General features: G+C 42.6%; 1 pseudogene; it reads right to left on the bottom strand.

Annotated features, from left to right (window-relative positions):
* Window positions 1-4,159: 4,159 nt before the first annotated feature.
* Window positions 4,160-4,325, bottom strand: LOC124120778 (annotated as a pseudogene).
* Window positions 4,326-6,846: the final 2,521 nt, after the last annotated feature.

Below are 6,846 nucleotides of genomic sequence, written 5' to 3'. Positions count from 1 at the left end.
TCCTTAAGTTGATTTTTGACTTCCAATTTTTGATCAACAAATTGTCCAGGATGAGCGGATTCAGCATGGCATAGGTTTTGGTATTGATTTTCCAAATCCTTACGGAGGGATACACGAGAACTATTCCTATCTTTTAAAACCAACTTTATAAAATCCTGAATTTGAATTTTAAAGGTATCCCACCAAGCAAGTGAAACATTCTCCAAAGGAGGAATGCGACATTTACAAAAACCAGTAAACAACAATTTGAAAGCTTGATCGAAAATAGAACTGTTACAGTTCCAGTACGAAGGTCCAAAATCTATACCCTCAAAATCCTTAAGACTTACCGACACATATTATCATGATTAGAACAAGTATTTGTCACAGAGTGACGAAATATCCCCCGCCTGTATATACACGATAGTACCAAATATGTTCTTGAGATATTGTGGCAACACCGTTTTCCAACTCCAAAAACAGATTTGCCTGCTGTGACCTTGAAAATGGGGTCAAGGTCACCAAATCTGACAGGTGTATGCGGTGTCTGTATATACACCATAGTTCCAAATATGAAGACAATCCAGTGTTTAGTTCTTGAGATATCGCGGCAACACCGTTTTCCAACTCCAAAAGCAGATTTGCCTGCTGTGACCTTGAAAATGGGATCAAGGTCACCAAAACCGACTGGTGTCTGCGGTGTCTGTATATACACCATAGTTCCAAATATGAAGACAATCCAGTGTTTAGTTCTTGAGATATCGCGGCAACACCGTTTTCCAACTCCAAAAGCAGATTTGCCTGCTGTGACCTTGAAAATGGGATCAAGGTCACCAAAACCGACTGGTGTCTGCGGAGTCTGTATATACACCAAAGTTCCAAATATGAAGACAATCCAGTGTTTAGTTCTTGAGATATCGCGGCAACAAACAGGTGGGACGTACGGACGGACGTACGGACGGACGTACGGACGGTCGTGAATACTATATCCCCCGCTTCGCGCTTTCGCGCGGCGGGGGATAAAAAGCACAGGGAGTGATGGTCGAAGTGTCGACAGCAGGCAACAGATGAGAGGAGAAATAAAACCTGTCAAGGCGAGAACCAATACCAGTAGTATTGGACCATGTGACAGCAACTAAATCTGGAAAGAGAGAACGAAAAACATCAGAGAGAGAAAAGTCCGAGACCAATTGCTTCAGAATATTAACCCCTTGTTGTATAAAATCCCTATTACCACCAACCTTATCTAATTTCAAATTAAGCACACAGTTAAAATCCCCACCTAAAATAATATGTCTATTTGTAACTAAATAGTGAGCCATTCGATTAAAGAACTCCGTTGTTTCTTTCGGCACATCAGGAGCATAAACGTTAATTAATCTAACCCTAGAATTACCATTAGAAATATCAACAACAATAAACCTCCCATCAACATCATAATGATATTGATCTATCATGAACCCGCAATTATTACTAATAACTAAACCAACACCCCTGCTATTATTTGATCCAACAGACCAATATGCTACCCCATTAAACCTATCAGCAAACACTTACCTAAAGCCAAATAATGCACATGGGTCTCTTGAAGGAAGAGAAAATCAATGCCCAAAGTGTTTAATATACTAGGGCTGTGTAACAGCCCATTACAATTTATAGTAAAAAAATTAAACATGAAATGTAAGGTAAAGTGGTGAATTCATATACAAGAAAAGATAAACACAACAAATGACCAAAAGACTCCAAACGATGGGAGAAGTTAGTTAAAGGCGCCATTCTATCTCAAAGTCGAGGGACATGTCCATATTCATAATCAAGGAGACAGAAAAGAACTTATCTTAGGGCGGATCAGTCACCTCTACACATGTCACAGCCTTGGACCTTGCACTTCGGGGAGGGGTGAGGGCCGAGCATGCAGCTTGGCTCACATTACTGACCAGGTGCGACCTGAACTTCTTGGTCTCGCCACCCCCTCCATCCGACCTTGACCTTGCATTTTTCTTACCAGGATGAGAAGTGTCAGCAGCTTCAGAGGTGGCAAGTGGCAAATCAGCAAGTTCATCGTTCCCTTCCTGTGAAAAGAGATCTAAATTATCACTAACACCGTCATCTCCAGCATTCACTCCCTCCTGATCAACTGGCACAGTTGTCTCCCCTTCCTCTGACACCGGCGCTCCAGTGTCCTCGCAGTCGGTATCCATATGCTCACCCTTATCAGCTAATCCATCATCCTCCGATTCCTCCTCACCCTCAACCTCCTCTTCGACCTCGTCTGGTACCTTGTTACTGTCAGCAAAATTTTGAGTAATCTCACCTGAAGGCTTTTTACGAGATCTGGCAGCGTCTTCCACCCTGACCTCGCCCTTAGGACAATGATACCTTTGGTGCCCCGTCTCGCCACACTTGAGACACAGGGGAGGGCGACCCGGAGCTGTTATAAGCATGGCCATGCGATCACCTATTTTGACAATATGAGGCAGAAAGTTTTTGTCATTCTCAGTTACCTCAATTGCGACGAGTCTCACACCGCTGAAGACTTTAGCTCCATCAGGCAATACACAATGATCATATGAAACATTTAGCACCTTACCATAACGGGAAAAATATTCCGCCACATAGCTATCTCTCACAGTATGGTGAAGCCAATGAACCCGGAGGGTTATGACCGGTTTCTGGTACATGGAAAAGACCACATGACCATTATCGTATGGTAACGACTGGGTCTGAAGAAGAACATCCGCCTTGTGATGTTTATGGAAGGTCAAGAACCAGCAACCATTCCTCTCCGCCTTCCAAAAGGCCTCCAAATCCTTGCCCGAAAACGTTGGTAAAGCAGATTTAATAGCATTGAACATTTTATCTCTAGGAAAATTCGTCACCGTTGTCTCAGCCTTGACGGTCAACCTTGCCCTGACATCATTCACCTGAGTATTGGACAAAGGCCGCACCTTCGCGGCATTCACCCAGGCCATCTCCAGGAAAAGGGAAAAAAATAATAAATGGGGGGTGACCCGAAGGTCTACTTGATGCCGAAGCAACAAGTCCCACCCGTAGACCTAGAGAGGAGAAAAATCACACAAATTTATTGGCACACAAAAAAAGTCCCTATTATAGTCACCACTGATGTCTCCGTCAAACGCTGTGTTGTTGAAATCCTCCTCCAGTCTTTGATCTGAGCCAAAAGGCCGAGAAGCGATGCCGGTTGCCGGCTTGCGCTGGCAAAGTACACAACATACCATTTAGGGGCTGTTTATTTACATGAAGCGCTTAAAATCCTTGGCCAGCAATATTACATGCACAAATGAGTAAAAATGTTGACAGCACACGAGTGCGACACCCGACTGCAAGACGTCTGTGAAGATATTCAGCGTCTTTGATGAATGTAAAAATGGAGTAAATAGAACCATTTTCCTATGTATAAAGAGTGCGCCGATAAAACCTCGCCCGACGTTGGGTAAACGTCTTGCAGCGACCAAGTCCAACGTGAATACCGGCCGCAACATTAGGACTTAATGAGTGGACTCGGGGAGGCAAGGGTTGACAGGCCAGCTTGAATTTGAGCCGCGCGTGGGTAAGAGTGACAATCCAATCCAAATTGCCCAAATGTATTTAATAAACTAAAGGTAAAGATACTTAAGGTGTCCAGCAAAGCGAAAAATGAATGAATTCTATGAAAAATTGCATTGAAGACGAAAAATACGACAGAACTGTAATGAATATTGGAAAATGAACTCACTTGCACAAAGTGTAATGACGCATCAGGCGTGTGTGTAGTTCTTTAAACATACATCTATTTAGGGGGGATGCGACCTAGAAAACGTCTTGTAGTGACGAAGCAGACTGATGTTGTGACGGAGTGATTGTCTAGACGTCATTTCTGGCGTACGGCGTCATGGCCGACGGCCTTGGTTACGGGGGACTGTATGTTGCTGAAAGTTGAAAAATGCTACTTTTACAAACTTGTACGGGTTTGTGTGGTTAGAGGACGGGCTGCATGTGTGAACAGATATTTTTCTAAGGTTTAAAAGTAATAAAATAGAGTATCTATTGAGAACTAAGGGCGAAAAACGGAGCGGCAGTGCAAAATAACACGAATGTGAAGATGTAGGCAAAGCTGACAGTTCTAAATTTTTAATGAAATATGAGTGGTGAGCCATTCCTGGAGGTACTGCAATACCGGGTCAACTGAGCCATTCCCGGAGGTACTGCAATACCGGGTCAACCCGTGATGAGGGCGGAGCAAGCCCCGTGGCACCTCATCTCATTCTAAAAATCAGTTTAATATCGATGCCTCCGAAAACCAGGCAACAGCTCAAAGTAACAAATATCCAATTGGAACAAGAAATGAATAGAATGTAAGAAACATGGACAGATAAACAAATAAACAAAAACTTTAACAGTAAATGAAGAGATAACAACAGCAGCATATGCACAAATAAAACAACATACAAAGGGCAGTAGGGGGACATCAATAGGGGCAGTAGCTACAGAAACACATGAATGACATTTCGACATAGCATAAGCACACAGAACAAGAAGAGTACAAAACACTGGCATGTCAAATAATACAGATAAAGAACCGGCAAAAAGGGCAAGTGGGGACAATGACAGGACATAAGTGACGAGAAATGGACAAAGATACACGGTGACTTTACCACTTAACATAAGCAGCAGAAAATAACAAACACGTAAGCAGAACCGACCGCAACATAAAGCACAGACACAATCAATGAAAGAATTAATTTCAACAAAGATAGACATAGTAGTCAACAACACGAAACCATCACACTGGAATAAAGAATTTTGATGAAGATTATATAAGAAGCGTCAATTTATTACTTGTGTCAACTGTACAGAAAAAAGGAGAAGAGAGCCAGAAAGCCTGAAAAGCAGAACGAGAGAGACGAAAGAAATCAATCTAAATACGTGTTTTCAGGAGTGAGAGAAAACGCAAGACAATATCGTTCCCCTGAAACCGTTTGTGTTCAAATATATTACAATTCCGAAGAAGCCAAATAGATTATTTCGCCAGTGAAAGTAGGTATACACAAACAGCACATTTCTGAGAATTTGGAAGTTTTGGAACAAGACTAAATTGAATAATTTCATGACATTCTTTAATCAATCCGTCGGATAAATATCGCAACCAAGTGAAAACGATATCCCACAAGACAACAACACAAGGACAGTGGAGAAAAAGATGATCAGACGTTTCAATGCCAGATCGACAAAGGACACAGTTGGGAGTGACAGACAGACCACGGGTATGCAGAATATACCCCAGGGGGAGAGCATTATAGATGAGACGGTAGTTCATTGACTTTGGAAGAGGATCCACAAATGAATGACGTAAGTTATGCCAAACCAACCGAAAGTTAATTTGTGGATACAGCCTTTCAATTTTATTTTCAACGACATTTGAAAGGAGACAATTAAAAAATTCTCTGGATGTAAAATTAACAAGATATACCAACGGATTCGAAACTGTAGCTTCAAACAACAATTTTAAACTTGCAAAACATTGCTGGTAGAATAAGGGAACAGTCTCGGAATGAGGGATAGACAAAGACAGAAAATCAGGCCGATAGAGACGTAAGGACATACCCAAACAATAAATAGTAAAATATTGCCACTTTGCTGAACATCCTTTGACAAGGTTTTGAATATGTTTCAGATGAAAGGATTGTAATTTAGACTTAATATGGCAAACCCCAAGACCATCCTCAAAAATAGACTTATATAAAACAGAGCGTCGAATGGGTTCAGCAGTAGACTGCCAAATAAACCGAAAAGTCTCCCTCTGAAAGAGATCAATATAATGTTTAGAAACCGAGGTAACTGCTCCACGATACCACAGTTGAGATAACCCCAAAATATTGCACAAAATGGTTTACTAAAAATTGAAAGAGAGCGTCCTTTACAATATTTTAAAACAGTACGATATTTAGAAATTACCGAATGAAATTGGTCATCATCATGAACCTCCTTGCCCACAATAATTCCAAGAAATTTAGACTGGTCAATCCAAGAAATACCGAAAGGGTGATCAGACCGATTCTTCCACTTACCAAGAAAAAATCCCTTAGTTTTAGTCAAATTCAATTTAGACCCAGATGCCATTCCAAACGTATGAGGCACTCGTGAAGAGCAACCTCCTCGTGGTGAGTGCTGGGTAGCGCTAATAGCTCTTCCCCCGTGTGGAACCGGGGTAGAATATTTCCACAGCACCCCATTGCTGGTCGTAGAAGGCGACCTAATTGGGCAACCTGTTTGCCGTGGGTTGCGCCCCTGTGTCGGCGGAGGACGGGATTCTGGTGGTTGAGGGCACTGGAGCCAGGAACCGGTGTTCCTTTTGCCCAACACACCACTTCGACCCTTACTTCGCCTAGACGGGTGGTAGAATGGGCCCGGTTCTATCAATCGGCTGGTCATGCCAAGCCCTGTGCATAGAATTATTTCTGCACATCTGGATTTTCAAGAATGTTATATTTTGGACTTGGAATAAACTACGTATTGATATCCTAACTTGCCTAGAGTCCTATGCCGGAAGGCGGTGGCTCATGGGCCAATCTGGTGATAGAGACCTCTGAATTCTGTGTTTCTTGGGAACAGTGTTATGGGCAGAACCAGCCTGACGCTTCTTCTTTTGGATCTCATAGCTATTCAAGTCGATATTTACTAGAGTATAACACCGCTGTATCCCTGGTGTTGCAGGCTGGCTTCCACTGCGACACCGTCTTCATTGACACTCGGTGGCGGGTGGGGAGCTGCGGTGCTGAACCATATTATCTCACCATGTCTCACACAAACACTTCTGGTTCTAGCAAAACAAACAAACGTCGACATGTAGAGTCAACTTCGTCAGAT

This window comes from Haliotis rufescens, unplaced genomic scaffold, assembly GCF_023055435.1.
Source record: "Haliotis rufescens isolate VD_foot unplaced genomic scaffold, xgHalRufe1.0.p SCAF_98, whole genome shotgun sequence".
Taxonomy (NCBI): domain Eukaryota; kingdom Metazoa; phylum Mollusca; class Gastropoda; order Lepetellida; family Haliotidae; genus Haliotis; species Haliotis rufescens.
This window is presented reverse-complemented; position numbering and strand designations above follow the sequence as displayed.